This window comes from Ambystoma mexicanum, chromosome 14, assembly GCF_040938575.1.
Source record: "Ambystoma mexicanum isolate Mex_15411 chromosome 14, UKY_AmexF1_1, whole genome shotgun sequence".
In the NCBI taxonomy this organism is placed as follows: Eukaryota; Metazoa; Chordata; class Amphibia; order Caudata; family Ambystomatidae; genus Ambystoma; species Ambystoma mexicanum.
In genome coordinates, this window is record NC_090940.1 from 234,485,835 (window position 1) to 234,503,720 (window position 17,886).

Consider the following 17,886-nt stretch of genomic DNA (forward strand, 5'->3'; position numbering starts at 1 on the left):
ATAGGACAGCCGACATTGAGCCCTGACGTCCCCAGTCCTGTCAGTCACTGCTGACCCAGAAGAGGAACCTCAGGTAGGTGTGAGGATAGGTAGTAAAACATTTACCTTCATGGTAGACATGGGAGCAACCAAGTCCTGTATTAAGGAAGTTAACTTTCCCTTATCAAGAAATGTAAGGAAACACAGGGGTTCTCTGGGGCAATAATGCTGGTTCTGTTTATAAGATTTACCCATCAAGGTAGGTACCCAAGAGGTGGTAGCCCTGTTATTATTTTCAAAAGATACCTCAGTGAACCTGCTTGGTAAGGAGCTCCTGAGCAAGCTAAACATGATTATTGCATTGTAGTGTGCTCAACCCCAGGAATATATCATGCTAGGGCCGCTGCGATAATATGAGGACTTTATAGTAATGGCGCTACCAGAGGTGTGCCTATACATCCCGATTTGTTCCTATATGGAGTAACAGTGTTGGTGTGATAGGTGCCAGGAATAAAAGATACACTGTGGAGAGTGCCAGTGGAGTTTTTGTTTAGACCAGCAGTTCCCCAGGAACATGCCCCAAGTACCATCCTCACACTATATCTAAAATAAAATAAGCTAGTACTGTTAGGGACTGGTGAGGAAGGAGGTGAGTGGTGCACAATGTTGTGTATAGATCCCACCCAGCCATTAAGGGGGTTTTCTCAAAAGAGGTTGTGCAAAGATGTTGACAATTATGGAGACATTATTTTTGACAAATGTATCCCTTGTCATGTCATGGTGCAGCACAAAGAAGTACCACACACTACACTTATAGCTAGACCAGTACCCTCTCACTTACAGGAACACATGGCAAAAGTACCCAGCAGCCTGTGGACAAGTAACCCCTATAATATAGGTTTATTGAAGAACATAGGGTCCGTTCACATAAAGCTGAAGCAGGGTGCAAGATTACCTAGAGTATGACAATACCCATTATCCAGCGAGGCAGATGAAGGGATTTATGATGCCATCATGGCATTATGGCAGCAGGGAATAATAGTACCATTAGAATACCCCTGCAACACAGCTATATATCCTGTCAAGAAAGCGAAGGGTTCAAGTTGGAGAAGGATACAGGATCTCTGCCCTTTGAATAACAATAGAGGGGCAGAATTACTGGTAGTACCAAATCCCACCATGATCCTTTGTTACATACCCCCTGAGGCCACATATTTTACTGTAATTGATTTGAAAAATGCTTTTTTTTCATCCCATTTCACCCTGATGCTCAGTATCGCACTGCATTTATATATCGAGGGCAGCAATTTCAACCCACAAGGCTTCCTCAGGGGTACTGTGAGTCCCACAGTATTTTTAACAGACTGTTGAATATGCATTTAGGTAACATACACATTCAGAACATCATCATTCAGTACATAGACTACCTACTAGTGTATAGTAACACTGAAGAGCAGTATAGAGAGGACTCAGTGACACTGTTCACATTACTAGCAGAAAATGAGTACAAAGTGGACAAGTACAAAATGCAGTATTGTCAGAAGGAAGCGGTATACCTATGGAAAATGATATCTTCAAAAGGAAAAAGGGTGACCCCAGAGAGAGCAACTGCAGTACAAAACACACCAAAGCGTACCACCGTGAAAGAGATTTCTAGGATTGTGTAACTATTGTAGAGCATGGATTTTCAACTACTCTAGCTACACAAAGCCCTTCTTGCAAGGACTTAATGAAGCTCAGAAAACTAAAGGGTTAATCAAATGGACAAGAGAAATGATCACGTTTCCAAGAACCTAAGAATGCCATAAGTAACACTCCAGTGCAAGCCACCCCAAACACACAAAGAAATTCTATTTGTTCTCACATTCCAATGGGCAAGTAATGTAATGAATGCCCCTAGACTATTACAGCAGGATCTTAGACTCAGTGATGCAGGGTAATTTCACTTGCGAACAGGCATCAGCAGCTGCGGAATTTGTGATTGAAATATCATCCACAATAACCATGGGGTGCTCAATCAAATTAAATGTGGAGCATGCAGTTTTTGCTACTCTGGAAAGGTCCAAATCAACCCTCACTACCCAAAGAGCATTGGGTTATGAAGTCATACTATCCAATCCTTCCATTCACATTGTAAGGTGTTGCACAGAGAACCCTAGTATATTCATTGCAATACCCATTCAGCCAGGGAAGAAGGTACATGACTGTGTTACATATGAAGGTCCCGAGGATGACCTGATTCAAGCAAGGGAGGGTGCATTCCAAGAGAGGGAAGTGCTCTTCATTGATCATTCATCAATGATTGATCAGGGACGGAACAAAGTCATACAGGGGCTGGGGTGGCACACCTCATAGACAGGGAGTACGAAGTAGCAATTAAAAAGAGGTTACCAACACATTATTCTGCACAAGCAGCAGAACTCATTGCATTGATTGAAGCACTAAAACCATCACAAGGGTGTCTAGTAATTATATATTCTGATTCAGAGTATGTAACATCTACAGTACATTTAGGGTTGTCCAGATGGTGAAGGAGAGGGTTCAAGAGGTCCAATGAGACACCTTTGAAGCATGCAGCATTGCTAGAAAGATTCATGTATCCCTTTTCCCACCCAAAAGTAGTAGCAGTGGTAAAATGCACCACCCTCACCCAGGACACTTACCTTTTTTCCCTTGGTAATGATGCTGCAGTTAGGACCACCAAAGAAATGGTGTATTTCGAAGTCCTGGATCGCACCACAAATACTGATGGAGCCACACAACAATTTTAGCTGCAGTGCCTTACAAAACAGTCCCGCTTACTCAGATCATTGAATTGCAAGGGCAAGCACCCCAAGTGGAGAAGGATTTGTGGGTTAAATGTGAGGGCTCCCTTTCACTGATGGATATTATCTGGAGACAAATCATTACAGGTAAAGTAGTAATGCTGCGGGAACTGCTTATGGTTGCTCGTGAGCAACTGCATTACCTGACGCATATATGTAAACAAAATGTTGCAGCTGGCATTCAGGGGTACTGGTTTGTCCCCAACCTTCAATAATGCATTGATACATTTGTGGCAAACTGCACTACCTGCTATCTCTACACCACCAGACACACCCTCAGGATGTTGTGTGCAATAGTGCCCCATCCAAAAGGACCCTTTTCGAGAACTTCACATAGACCATCTGGACATAATAACAGATTCAGGAACTATTGTTATGTTATTGTTATCGTATGCCCATTTTCTCATTAGATTGATGTGGACCCTTGCGCACAACCAGATGCTAAATCGGCGGTCACATTTTTAGTATGCAAGTCAGACAACGGGACTCACATTTTCAATTAATTATTTAAAGAGATTAAATCCCTACTAGAGATTAAATACATTGTGCTCAATTCACCACCCTCAAGCCAACAGGTTTGTGGAAGGTCTCAATGATCTGTTGAAACACAACCTGTCAAAGTTGTATCATTCGCTAGGGAGGAACTGGCTGCATTATCTTCCTCTGGCTCTGTTCTTCCTTAGGAACCAGCCAGGTAAGGACCACCACTTATCCCTGCATGAGACAGTGATTGGGAGAAGGTCACACACACCACTCACACCTGCGTGCACCTCATCAGATGCACACAGGCCAGCTGAGATTTTGGGGGAGGAGTTTCAGAGGTATTTGAGGGATTTAACAAGGTGCATAAAGATTATATCTCAACAGCTTGCTCACAGGAGAGAAGAAACAGCTGCCATGCCTATGGTTGACCTAACGTCTCTACAGGCACCTCGGCTCTACCCTGGAGATTTTGGATATGTGAGGTCATTTGTGAGGAAGTGGAAAGAGTGTTGTTACCAAGACCTGTTCGAGGTGGTCAGATTTTGAAGGAACTTTTGGGTTGATATCACTTAGAACCCCCGCGACCTGATTCAATGCACAAATGTGCACTGTCGCATTGGTGTGCCATAGAACGGAGACTTTGAGTTCCTCAACTCCGTTTGTTTAATTAGGAAGCCAGGCTGCTGTGGTCACACCTTATTACTGCGCCAGAAAAAAATTATGCTGGAGACTAAGTCCAATTGCTGTTGTGTGATAAGAAAGTTTAATTGATCTGCCCTATGGATTACACGTGTTTCGGCAGGGTGCCTTTCTCAAATCAGGGCTTATCCAACTTTATTTCTCTTGATCATTACTGGAAGTGTAATAACGGGGATCAATCCCAACTGCAAATATCATTGCCACGTCCCGCGTTCAAGCGAAGTGTGTCGAGGTGGTGTATGCGACTGTGTCTGCTGTGAGAGTAACATTATTGTTTTATTGTGTCCACTTATCTGATATTCGAAAAGCAATTGACAAAGCTCCACCTCCTGCAGGCCCTTAAGAACATTGACATTAAACAATGAATATGGTGACCTTTATCGTGACATTCTTGTAACAGATGTGCCCCCGCAGGCACCAGGACACTAAGTCAGCTTCCAGGATTAAGACATTGTACAACACATATATTGTTATATATGGGATGCTTTTGTTTCTGTCTTCTTCTTTCCTTTATTGCAGGTAGTCTTATATGGTATGTGCATATAAAGGGGGGTATAGCAATGACACAGAAACGTTAAGTATAGGGATGGCAAGAAATAAAAGGGAAACAGAAAATGAAATTGAATATAATGAATGTAAAGGAGTTATTTTGGATACTGTTGCAGATGTGCACCACGTTGTCATATAAGATCACGACTGAAATTGGAAGGTACACTCTTTTCCAACAACAGATGGGTGAAAGGACTAGTGAGCTGTACAGCGGGGTGGTCTACTGGGGTTCTTGCAGGATAAAGTGGCACTTGTCAACCAGAAATGTTCTAAAACTTGGAGCACCTATGTGTCAAAACTCACCTGGATTGAACTGAATGAAAAGAGTGCTAAGGGGCAGATACTGACACTTTTTCCATTTGCTTCAGAGGAAATGGCACTGTACTCGTAGGCACAAATTAAAGGTGCAAAAAGACTTTGTTTATTCCCAACCTGAATGATGGCACATCCGCATTGATGGATTTTTACTGGGTATGCAGACAATACGCTTATCTCCACCTTCCCTCATCCCGCATAGGAGTCTGATCGCTCACCACCTTGCATTTGTCCATTCTCATAGTGCCTGACTCACTTTTTACTGTAAACAATATGCCACCCCGAGTTGCAACTAAACCCCCTCTCCATCAGCGGGCTCGCTGCTCACCAAGTGACCACCAACAATAGAGACCAAATTCTTCGTCCCAAGACTCCCCTGACAAGCTCAAAGTGATCCCAGAGCAATTCTGTCTGTTCACAAAGACAGAAAGATGTTGTACTTCTCTCCTTGTGCCTGGCATCCAAACTGCAGAGAATGCAAAGTGGTTGCAGATCACAAGGTGGGAGATGCTCCACATAGCAAACCAGACAGAGCAGGGTCTCAATCAAATAAAAGCAGAATTGACAGCTATTCGCCTCATGACCCTCCAGAACCGGTATGTTCTGGATTTACTTGCTGCAATGGAAGGGTCTGCAATGGAAGCATCTTCTTGCTGCACATACTGACCCCTTAATGATGGAGGTCCTCCATAACTTGTGGATTGCCATGGAAAAGAAAGCTGGAGTGAACGCTGAAGACTGGTTGGATTTGATGTTTTCATGGACCCTGTCTTGGTTGGGGATAGCCGTAAAAGAGCTCATTCCTATCGTAATATTTTTTTTGTAATTTTTCGTTAGTGTCAAATGGGTGTACGGTGCAGCTCCAAAACACTGCCTAAGAGTGCAATGATGATGGTGGTGTCCATAACAAAAGGTAAAGCTGCACCCCCCACAAAACAGGAGCACACACAAACCGAGAAGTGGAATGGTGAAATAGAACACTGGATGGTAAGGGTAAACCAACAAGTTGGTGCCCCAGGTACACTGTTTCACCCCCACCTGATCCAGAAAACTGTGTGGAGCATTTGGTAGATTTGGCAGAAGATGAGGGATGTTGTTTTATGATGTGTACCCCAGAAGACTAATGGGGGGAAGGTTTACGCCACATGTGCAAAGTGTGGGTGCCTAAAGATGACAATGATACCGGAAGGGAAGCTGGGTTTGTTAATGGAGTATTAACTAAATGGGGGAGTGTTGGGATGCAGGTGCAACATCCTAGTCAGCTGAAGAGATTTATAATGTGAAAAATATATTAGCAGGCATCCTAGTGCTAGCAGTTCTCGTTGGGCACATGGCAGAATGTTTATGTACCCATTTGTAGTTGGCTTTGACACATATTAAAACACCATATAGCCATACTGAAAGAGCTACAATGTGGTCACGTTGCAGTTGCAGAGGTTTAAGATAGGGTGATGTATCTTGCATTTAATGGTAGTGTACAGTGTTATGTGTTAAGGGATGTGGGAGCAAGTAGCTGACATAGGTAAGCATATGAGATGGAGTCAGAAAAGTGTTCCGGTAAAGGCAAGGTCCGGGGGCTAAGGTAGCAGGAGTTCCACCATGCTGCATTTTAGGGCATGTTATGTGATGCTTTTTTGAAAGTATGAGAAACAGGCACAATATGGAACTGCGGCTCTGTCTAGTTAGTCCAGAGGCAAGTCCCCCTTCGTTCCCCCCAGAGAGAAGTTATGATGTCGAGCTCACAGGCAACCACACTGTGTCGATAACAGTTAATTGAGGCAAGCTGCAGAGCTCGGAGGAGCTGGGAAGGGAATGCTGGGTTCAGGGAGGAAGGGTAGGGGGTGGGGGTAAGCAATAGGCGATGTAAGTCTATTGCACGTGGTAAGGGTGTTGTGAGTTATGTGTTCTGAGATGACCCAAGGGAGGAGGGTATACCTGTAGGGATATGCAATATAACAGTTGAACGATGCAATAGCCAGCCCCATCCCGCGGCAGAAAACCCCAAAGCATCGCCATACTAAAATTGAGGCCTTTGGCAGCACATGCCACAGTAAAAAAACAACAGTACATTCTGACACCCAGTTCCAAAGCATGTTCCCATTTCCATTTCGATTCCCAGCCTAGGCCTTAGATGAAAAGGCCTTCATGCCGGATACATGCAACCATTCATTGTCTTATGTTTCAAGCCTGTCGAATCAGAAAGAAATGTGAATAGCCGAGCGTGGGAAGGGCTGCGCATGTCCCTGAAAGACGATCTCCTGAGAGCCTGGGCAGAGGTCTCGAGCTGCCAAAATAGTCCAGTTCAGATTTAGGGCACCAGTGCCCCCAATAATAAGGGTTGCTCTTTTTAAACTGTTAGATACCTGCAAGTACCTTAATCCCTCACTAGTTGACTGATTGGTGGGGTTCTGGAGAGGCCCGGGAGAAGGCCCGGGGAGTGGGCATCAGCCAAGGGGGGACCGCAAAGCAGTGTGTCCTGTGATTTGTACTGCCAGGTGCACAGGGTGATGCCAACAAATCTAGGTCTGTGCCGGTGAGGAATGGAGGGGGTGCCTGCGCATCTGGGAACCGAAGAAGCACCTCGCATTTCAGAGGGCTAAGGTGACCTCGAGAGTATACATTGAGCTCATGTCTAACTACCAGGTGCACATCACGTGAGGTGTCCACAGGGAGGGAAACAGTCTGAAATGGGCCACCAATAATGTTCATAGAATCCAAGGTGGCAAGGCCGAAGACTGCATGGAAGGGGATTGGCATATAGAAACTGCAACCAATCATCCCAAGTCCCATAGGGAATTGGTGGTATTTACATAGGGGATATGAGTACCATATACTGTTTGTATCATGGGTGACAACATGGCCTGTTATAATGTGTTGTTTTGCCTTGAACTAACCAGCGTGCTCCATGGCAGTCAGATTTAAATGCCCCGACTGACACGTTCTTTCTTTCTCCATATGAAATGCAGCCTTGTTATCCTTGCAAGAGGTACACCTATCCTTTTTCCTTAGAGGATTGTTTGTACTCGTCTGGTTGTTGGTGGTCTGCCCTACAGTTTTAAGAAAACTGGGCTCTCATTAATGTAGTTTCAAGGTATTGGAAGGTGTGGGGCTGTGCAGCAGCTGTGAACTACTTTGTGTAGCTCACTGGCAGCTGGGCCGCATCATGCACAGCCTTGTGTCCCAAATTATCTTTACGGATATTGGTTTCATTTATCACTTTCATTGCTCAATCAAAGTGCGTGCACACTTTGGAAACCTGGCAGACGGTTGTGCACTTCTGGGATTAGGATCTCTGCCCCTGCACACATCGATTCAGCAGCACTGCTAGGCGCTGCAACACGGTGGGTCTCATTACAAGTTGGGTGGTGTGGGAAAAAAGATGGTGGTAATTCCGTTACCGACAATTTTTTTTGCCAGTAATGGAATCATTGATGTTTTTCCTGCGCCGATGAATTATACACTTGGAGATAAAGTGGAGGATTTACCTCCAGCAACCGGCTAGAGGTAAATTTGGCACTTTACCTCGAAAAATGGCCTGATTTTCTGCGGCCCAATAAAACCTCTACAAATTCCCTTGGCGTCCTAGGGACTCCAAAAATGGGGAATCACCAACACGTGTAATCCTCTGGCAAAACCCAGGGGACCAAGTGGCGGTAACGGAAATCGAGTTTGGCAGTACCACCAAACTGGTAACGGGGCCCACTGAGCAATCAAAACTATTAACCCCGTTCTCCCCCCATGTAGTGTGTGTTGTTAATCTCGTCTCTCTCGCTGGAGAAATGGAGGCTGCTGGACAGGTTCAAGCGCATCTACTCGGTATTCAAATGTAGTCATGTTGTCGCGAGTGGACTGAGAGAATGTATCAGATATCATGTTTTCTCCTTATCATGTTTCTAGTGCTTCCTACTTGAAAATCACATACATGTGACAGTCAGGGCATCCTCTGAGACATTAACTGAATTTGGAAAAGGGAATAAAAGGGTTTTGCCTGATTATGCCCGGCTCCGTAAAATATCACTATTCCAGTACTGAAGCCCCGGCCTGCTATTGGATGAGCCTGTCACTGCACACACTATTATTGTGTTATGTAAAACAAAGGAGTAAAGGGTTAAAACACAAATAGCGTAGTCAATGAATGACGTCTTGCATAGTTGGATTCAGAGTAGGCAATGGGCCGGACAAGACGAGAGTGTAGTTCTGGCAAGTTTGGCTTGCCGGAGCACTGCTCTGTCTCGAGGCCCAGGAAACTCCCAAATCTGTTACCACGCCGACTTCTCCCCCGGGCCCAGGAAACTCCCAGATCGTTTCCCAAGCTGAGCTCTACCCACAAGCAGCCCGCGCTTCTCCACAAGACTCAGCACGCGAGACTGAATGCAGAAACGGCTAGAGCCTCATATCCTGTTCATGGACTGTATACATTGGTGCACACGTCATGTCATTTACAGATCTTTTTGTTGGTAGAGTGAGTATTGTGACCAATGAAGACAGCAGCGGGAACTCCCCTGACTGAGCCCCCCCACCCACTTCCTCCAAGGAGGACAGGGTGCCCAGAGTAAATGTCCTCTTCTAGCACTGGTTTGAATGTGAAAACAACCAAGACTTGCATAGGGGCTACGTGCTCATTAAACGGCATCCCCCTGATCTCTTCAGACCATTGTGCGCAAATGGTGTCCTCTAAGCAGTACTCTTCTTTGGTGTTTGCAAGGGGTAGGCGATATAGAAAACTTATGAACAGGCTGAGAGGATGGCTCAGTGGCAACACATTTGTCTTAGAAGCTAAACAACGATGTGTCCCGGTATTAAACCTTTATAAAAGAACCAGTGCCGGCCTTAGTGGCAGTAGCGCCCCGGGCAGAACAATAACAATTTGGCAGCCCCCCCCCCTGCACCCCTGGTCAATTGGGGCGGGGGATGGTGCCTAATGTCTCTTTCTGTGGTGGGAGAAATGTAATTCTAAAATTAAATGCGCTCGTGGGATCCGGCGTATTTAACAACAATAGGGCGCTGTGGCACCCTATTAAGATGATTATCGCCCCACTGCTGCGCCGGAGCAGGGTGGTAATTATCTCATTAGGGCGCCAGCACCCTATTGTTGTAAAATGTGCCCTTTCCCACAAGCGCATTTAAATTAAAAATGACACTTCTCCAACCACGCCAGTTCGGGGTAGCCCTTGAAAGGCTCCCCCGAGCCGGAGCCCTGTGGGCTAATGGCGCCCGGGCTTTCGCCCGGCCTGCCCTGTCCTAAGGCTGGCTCTGAAAAGAACAGTTATAATTATGAACCATTTAAACCTTTAATCTTATGGGGCTGAACCTTTAGGCACAGCAAAGAGAATCCTTCAAGCTTAAGGCGGAAGAGAGGGTAGTACCCTCCAACTCACACCATAAAAAAAACAGTAGTGAACGGAGGATAGCACAGGGGCAACCTACTGCTGTTCTTGGAAGCAAGACCATGCAAAGCAACAGAGATTCGAATCCCAGATTCGCGCTTAGAAACCGAACTCAGGTACGTTATTAGGCGCATTATAAAAAAAACCTATAAATAAATAAACTCAAGCACGATTGTAAAGGCAGTGAAGGCACACAAGGTTGCACAGCTCTTCAGCATTAGTAATAATACTAATAATATCAAGTTTTGCTAAAGTGCATCATGCTTCATGCAGGTGGTCGAGGGGGAGTGGTCAGTGATGTGGATGGAGCTGAGGCGAGCCCAGATCAAGTTGATCTCTCGGAATTAATCAAGGGCATCTGGGGGCACATTGAGCAGAGGATGTGTCCTGGCGATTTGCATAAGTGCAAATAGCCTGGTGGGCACATAAGAATGATCACATTTAAATGCCTCTGATACTGATTCAAGCATGACACCCTTCCGAGCAAAAAATGCATGCAGAACTATCTGTTCATTTAACTTGGCAAAATGTTCACCCTAGCAGAGGTCTGCTTCCCCCACGGAACGGCGTTCCAGCAAGACAAACTTCTTTCTCCTGTCTTGTTCAGGCCTACTTCCTCCCCTGGGGTTACCACCTTTTAATTGAGGGTAGGTGTGGTTCGCAGGTATGAAGAAGGATTATAATGGCTTTCATTTCAGTTGTAAACTGCTATGGCTGCATATTTGTATTGTCTTGGGAGGATAGCTCAGGGGCAATGCGCTCCCCTTGGAAACAAGAAGTCATAGAGCAGCACAGGTTCGATTCCCGGGTCCGCGCTTAGAAACCTCTGGGTATTAAGCCTGTTATAAATAACCAATTATAATAATAATAATAATAATATCAAGCAGGAGTTATTGAATTCTCTTTAGCTCCCACACATCGTCTGACTACAGACCAGTGGCGCAGAAAGTGCTGCAACAAGCATGTTCACGTGGGTTCCATGTGCCCCCCACATATTCGTCCTGGGAGGATAGGTCAGTTGGAAATAAGACGACACGAAGCAACAGAGGTTCGATCCCCGGGTCCGCGCTTAGAAACCTCAGACTGCGTTATAAATAGCAACTAAGAGATATATTCCTGTAAAGGAGCCTCGAAGCCCCAGGGCTGTGTGAGGGCTTTAAAAATGCAAATAAATCAAATAAATAAATATGGAGCCTATCAGACAAATTATTTAATTGGCTGTAGCTCCGAGGAAACAAAAGAGTGCATTTCCCAGACACATGTAAGCGACAGATACCTGTGAAATGTGCATGCCATCCGAGTCGAGACCACCATTGCAGAGCAACTCTCTTATGATAAATGAGGCCAACGCTTGATTCTCAGCACAGGGGCAGACATTCATTGCTCCTACCCCACCCCCAAACTACGAGTCTATCTCTCCCAGGAGGGTATCAGTTGCTCTACTTTTAAATAATGGGTAAAAATGGTGCATTTTACGGGACATTGTCAGAAGAAATTGGGAAAACACATAAGGGTGTTTACCAGCAGTTATGAACACATGAGCTTGTCCAATAATTCGGATGCCAAGTGTGGCAGTGAAGCTGCTGAGAAGAGTAAAGAATAAAGGGTGGCAAGCAGTTCTAACATGCCCTACCATGAGCACTGTCTACAGCATAGAATGCTTAAGGGCACCACTGCAAAAGGGAAGACAATCTGTCTAGTGTATAGATACCACGAGAATACTTGCGCCTTTAACTATTGTAATGTATAGTTTCTTTCCAATGGGCCTCATTACGAGTCCGGCGGTAGCCGTGCCGGTAAACCCGGCAGGCTGCCGCTGGACTCGTGGGGATTTACTGGCTCCAGACTTGCCGGAATTACCGGGGCATTACAGCCCCACTGGTCCGGTAATTCCGGAGCCGGCATTCCGTTATTCCCCATTCCCGTGGAGTCACATAGGACTCCGTGGGAATGGTGGCCGTGGAAACACTGGCACCATCCGGTAATGGTGCCAGTGTTTCCATGTCCGTCTGCGGCCGGTGGCATTACGCCCGCCAGGTCAGACCTGGTGGGCGTAACACCACACGGCCACAAAACTTGTACTTTGCCGGTCCGGAAAACGGTGCCGGTACGGTTTTACCGGCACTGTTAAATCCGGACCGGCTAACATTTAATGAGGCCCAATGTCTACCATAACTCTCAGGTTATGCTGCAATGAGTCAGCAAAGGTTCAATTCAGCTTGCAGGGGCCAAAAGGTGTCTTGGGGACTCACCTGGCTCCATTGCCTAGGTTTAGCCTCAGTACAAAACCCAAAGTTGCTGGACCTACCCCGAGCAGAAATCTGTGAATGCAGGAGTTGACTCAGCATTCTCCCACGCTCTCTTACTTATTTAATTTAGAACTACTGGAGGCCCCTCAGTTCCACCTTGCTCCATCCTAAGTTCCAGGCGATAGCAACTGGAGCAAGGTGGCTTTCCCTACCCAGTGCAGAGGTCTGTAAACCATGGGCGGAGTGCCAGCCACCTTTGGGGAGCCACACCATTACTTGTACCCCACAAGGCCTGCACGCAACCTCTGGCCCATACAGTCCGAACGTGTGCACCACAACTGACCCAGACGTCCTAGTCCAAACAGATGGCAAGGCAGACTATGCCCCACATCAGACGCCCAAGGATGTTTTGGGCAAGAGTGTGAACCCTAGCATGAGTCAGGTGTGCACAAAGCAGGTCCGGATCTCTAGTCCCATGCCACTGGTGGCTGTGAACCAATGTGTCTAGACCGAGCAGATGATAAGGCTGCCCACATCCTACGGCAGACATCCATACCTGTCTGGAGTAGAAGTGTGAGTCATAAGCTGAGTCACGGACCACACACCATGAAGCAATGTCCAGATAAGAGCCTCAAAGGTGCAGTGGTAGAAGTGTACCGAAAAAAGTATCAGAACTTTGGTCTCGGCAGAGGAGTGGGTAGGCGGAAGCATAGTGCAACATGTGGCAAGGTTTTGCGGCCGGGGCATTGCAAAAGTCTAGGTGACTAGTAACTAAGGCTCCTATTACAACTTTACACTTGCACAAGGACACGAATGGACAAATCCCCTCCATCGAATGGGGAATATTTTAGTTAAAAGAAGAGGAATGGTAAACAGAAAAAAACAAAAGTAGTGGAACACTGCTCCTGGACGTTCCCGCTCACTTCGATCACTGCAAATGTGTCTACTACTGGCTGATGCCTAGAGTCAATGTCATAGATCCAGGACTTGTCATAGGCATCATAGCAGTTAGGGGTGTAAGTTGTACAGTTAGAAAATGGCAACTGCACACATCTCAAAGTGACAAGTTGATATTCGTGTGAATGAGAGAAATCAGAGGTAGCAGTTGCCTCCTTTGGCAAGTCTAATCAACTCCTATGTGATCTATTAACTACACACGTTTGCATCTACGACCAGAGACCACACGTGACCCATGCATTTGCCCAGGGGCAACCTTAAATACCCAGTCAGCATATAACCCTTGTCATGGACATTTGTATTATCGTCAAATGCATCGCCTGTCACGACATGAGACCCTTTATCTGTGTGCAAAGTCTCTGAAATATGCATTTCCTTTTCCCTATTGCTGGTAGGTTGAGAGGGAAGCTAACTGCACTCCTCCACTCCCTCACAGGATGGTCCTGGATGCAAGCCGTGCAGCCCCTGCACAAGGATTTGCACGAGTGCATGGTGATGCTTAATGATGGGCTGTGCTGACCTTTCTGTACGCTTGTACATCATTTATAGTCACAGCATTTGTGCTGTAGACTATGGGCCTCATTATGAGTTGGGCGGTATTCCAGTGGTTAATCTGCTGGAATACCATCCAACAGAATTACCGTTATTGTCGCTGGGTCCTGCAGAATTACTGCTGGATTACAAGTGGCGGTGGAGGAGTTAATCGACATTTTCTGAGAGTCCATTGGGCTCTAGGTGGCATTGTTGTTGCAATTACCGGCGATACTGCCATTTTGTACCAGACAGTGGGAGTATTTGCCTCCAGCATGATGCTGGAGGTAAATCCTCCACTCCAGGGCACTACTTGTAGTATGGCGGTGCGGAAAAAGGGTAATTCTGCTACCGCAAGTTTTTTCCCTGCACTGCCATACGTGTAATGAGCCCAATGAGTTTTCGCTCCCATCTTGAAGATCCAAGTTCGAATCACACCTTCAGTTCCCTTTCTTAATGGTTAAAATATGTGGTTTAAAATGTAAATACAAACATGTTAATAAAGTAACTAAAATGTTCATGTAGGTGGTCAAGATGGCACTGAGTGTATGGTCATGTAGGGTCATGCGCTGGGCTTTGTCTAAGGTTCTCTACACTTCACCAGGATCAGGGGCTCTGTTGCACCTGTTTGTTTGTTTGTTTGTTTGTTTATTTGATAATGCGCTCCAAGCCCTTGGGCAGCTGGGCGCAACAATACAAGTAGTCTCGAGACTTAGTTACAATGCCTGACACAGGCTATTACAAAACAGTGGTAACTTACAACAAATGATACAGGTGATACAGTACATATAGGATCAAGATGGGTAAGCGTAGAAGAATACCGTAATAACAATGTATAACGTGATCAGATAGATAAGGGTAAATATCGTTACATATCATTGTTATGCAGCCATTTGAGAGCGTTAGATCTTTACTAGTATAGGGTAGCGGGCGTCTAAGGTCAGGTGGGAGTATGTTCCCTGATTGTGCAGCTCTAACTGGGAAGCTGGAACCACCTGCTGTGGTAAGTTTGAATCTCGGGACTTTGGGTAAGAAAGTGTTGGCAGATCTCGTCAGTCGGTTAGAGGGTCTCCAGTTGATTCTTTCAGCTAGGTAGGGGGGTGCTTGATTGTTGAGGCATTTGGATGTGAGAGAAATGGTTTTAAGGAGGATTCTGTCCTTTATCTTTAGCCAGTGGGCCTCAGTCCGGTATTTGGAGATATGCTCTCTGCGTGGGATGTTCAAAGCTGCTCTTAGAGCGTTATCCTGTAATCCCTGGAGTTTGTCAATGTCCGACTTATTTGCACCTGAGTATAAGGCGTTGCAATAGTCCAGTCTGGACATGACAAGGGCATTGGCCAAAGTGAGGCAGCTGGCACTGGACAGGAAGGGTCTGGCAGCACGGATGAGTTTACACGTGTAAGTGGTTGAAGAGGCGAGGGATTTCACTTGCTTTTTGAGGGTGAGAGCTGAGTCGAGGTAAAAACCTAGAGTTTTGACCTCTCGCATAACCTTAATAATATTATTATCGATGTTAAATGAGGCATAGTCCGGGGTGAGGTTATGGTCTGATCCGAGGAGCAGGATTTCGGTTTTGTCGTCGTTCAGGCAGAGGCCATGGGTGGCCATCCATGCCTGAATGAGGATGTAGATTTTATTCACCAAAGCCACGACCGCTCCATAGTTGCCCGAAAGGGGTATGAGGATCTGGGTGTCATCTGCATAATTTGTGTAGGTGACATCCAGCCTGTCCAACTTGTCGAAGAATGGCTTGGTGAAGATGTTGTACATGGTGGGTGAGACACAGGAGCCCTGTGGGACTCCACATGTAATTTGGATAGGGTCGGCACAAGTGGAAGTAGAGAACACTCTCATGGTCTGGTTGGCTAGAAAGGATTGGACCCATGCTATAGCTTCTCCTGTGAAATTGGCAGCGAGCTTGAGGTGGTTGCATAGAACTGCATGATCCACCAGATCAAAAGCTGCTGACAAGTAACAACGCTATTTTCCCACTATCCTTGAATTCCTCTATTTTGGTTTTAAGATCTATCAGGGCTGCTTCTGTGGAAACATAAAAAAAATTGATATGAGGCTGGGAAGCCCAAAAGAAACACACTGAGACAAAGGACACAGGTTACAAAAGGACATACAAGTGCTTTATTTAAAAGCTACAACAGTTACCAAAGTCAATTGACAAACGGATAGCTATTCGGCTCTCAGAGTAACGTAACGAACTTCAACGAGGGTTCGATGCATTAGTAGAGAGACCGTACATTGGAATACTTGAGCTTTTATATCCTTTATCCAGCCCTTGGCCAACCCCCTCGCGGGTTAACCATTCTTGGGATCAGGCCTAGGGTTCCTTGCCAGGTCAATCCTATAATGTATGCATTTTGATCAGTTCCGCTGATACAGTTGTTCATTTACACATAGGTCAGTGGTAGGACAAGGTCTCAGTTCGCGACCCCGACAAGTGGCCTGCAGGTATATTAATTATTTGTGTGTGCGGAGGTCACAACGGCCAGAATCTCACTCAGAATGTCATTCAGCCTCCATTTTGATGTTCAGGGTGACTTCCACATTACAAGAGAACCTACAATGGCGGCTAAATACAAGATGGCGACTTACATAACTTTTCGTTAAGGTCAAGACCTTGCCGCGGAGTCTATTTACATGATATTTTAGACAACTTGGCGTAGGCCAATACACATTCAAATACTGCGATAGGAGGCATAATATAATTTCAATTCCAACAGTCCCTCCTTTTGGCCTATGCCAAGTGCTAATATCATTTCTAATACTTTTGCAAATAACTCCATGTACTGTCATCCATACATCCCAAACCATTGTCTGTAATATCTATAGCCATTAGGTCGTTCATCAGAATCTCTTGTAACACAAACTCTTTGGATGCTGTATCTGGGGCATACATTCTATGCCCTATTGTGCTCACTGCTTGGGCACAACATCCCCCTAGCATTCCACATATACTCGGAAGACATTGAAAACAGCAACAAAGGAATGGCAGGATCCCCAAAATAACCAGAATAACAGAAAGCACCTTCCAACCCCAAGATCGTAAAGAATCCCAGAACCAAGTGATAGATTCCAATCTCCTACAGGGATATGTACTTCAGAACTAAGAATATGCAAGTTCTGTATTGCTTTAAAAATTGTCGGCGAGGAATCTGGTACGAAAACACAGCAAGCGGACCCCACCAATTTGCATACTCCACCTCGTTCTGCCAGAATGACATCTAATGCCATCCGATTTTGGAGTGCTACCAATCTTATTGCTTTCTGTTCTAGTGTCATATTGTAGAGTATGTCCGTGGTCCCGTTGATCGTTCTCTCCAGTACCCTTGCTAATCCCCTAATGTTCTCAGAGTTTGTTATTTGTCCCCAAAAGGGCACAACTGATTTTGCTATATCTCCCAATACTTGCCCAGGGGTATCTCCGTTCTTGTCCCGCCGTGGGCGAGCCTTAGAAACCTCCAACGTACTAGCTACAAATACCCCGGGTAACAAGATTCCTAAATAACAGGTTCCCTGCCAATCCTTGGGCAACCAGGGAAATGCTAAACTACCACAAACAAAATAAACAGGCCCCCCTACATACAGAGGCCTGTTTTCTCCAGTCAAATTTACAATGTTCATACAACCTTCAAAATCTCCCATTGGCCGAGTGCCGTTTCTTTGTACACAAAAGGGGACCGAATCAGGGCTATGATTTATAGAGTAAGAAGGAGGCGCGGTGTCCTTATTGCCTATCGGAGCCATTTTAAAGGAAATTAAAGTTTGAAAAGGAAGAGATAGTTTATCAGATGGCCTAATAGAAGCAACATTAGGTTTACTTCTATTTGCAAAAAGCGAGCATCCCAGGGGAGTTAATTCACGTTTCTCGAAATCATTCAAATTAGTTCCATCAAAGTT